This window comes from Bos javanicus, chromosome X, assembly GCF_032452875.1.
Source record: "Bos javanicus breed banteng chromosome X, ARS-OSU_banteng_1.0, whole genome shotgun sequence".
Classification (NCBI taxonomy): Eukaryota; Metazoa; Chordata; class Mammalia; order Artiodactyla; family Bovidae; genus Bos; species Bos javanicus.
Window position 1 is genome coordinate 130731645 of NC_083897.1, and position 701 is coordinate 130732345.

Below are 701 nucleotides of genomic sequence, written 5' to 3' on the forward strand. Positions count from 1 at the left end.
GTAGCTTGCTGCTGGTGCTGCTAAGTCACTTCAGTTGTGTCCAACTCTGTGAGACCCCATAGACAGCAGCCCACCAGGCTCAGCCATCCGTGGGATTCCCCAGGCAGGAACACCGGAGTGGGTTGTCATTTCCTTCTCCAATGCATGAAAGTGAAATGTGAAAGTGAAGTCGCTCAGTCATGTGCGACTCTTTGCAACCCCATGGACTGCAGCCTAGTAGGCTCCTCTGTCCATGGGATTTTATAGGCAAGAGTACTGGAGTGGGTTGCCAATGCCTTCTCCACCAGTGTAGCTTAGTGGGTCGCAACTCTGGCTGCCTATTAGACTCACCTGGGGGACTTCCCTAGTGGTCCAATGGTTGGGACTCTATGCTTCCACTGTAGATGGGGGTGGGGGAGTGACTAGGGTCTGTTCCCTGATCTGGGAACTAGTTTCCCACACACTACTCAGTGTGGTCAAAGAAAATAGAATTACCTGGGGAACTTTAAAAAATTCACATTCCCCCCAACAACAACAACAAAAAATGCTCAGCTTCTCACCCAGAAATGTCAATTAAGTTTGTTTGTCAGCAGGGCCCAGAATTTTTTTTTTTTTTTTCCTCAAGGTCTCCAAGTGATTCTATTGGGCAGCCAGAGATGGGAAATATTTGCTCCTGAGTGTCACTGCAACAATCCTGGCGGTGCTTTCTGAATGGTTGTCTC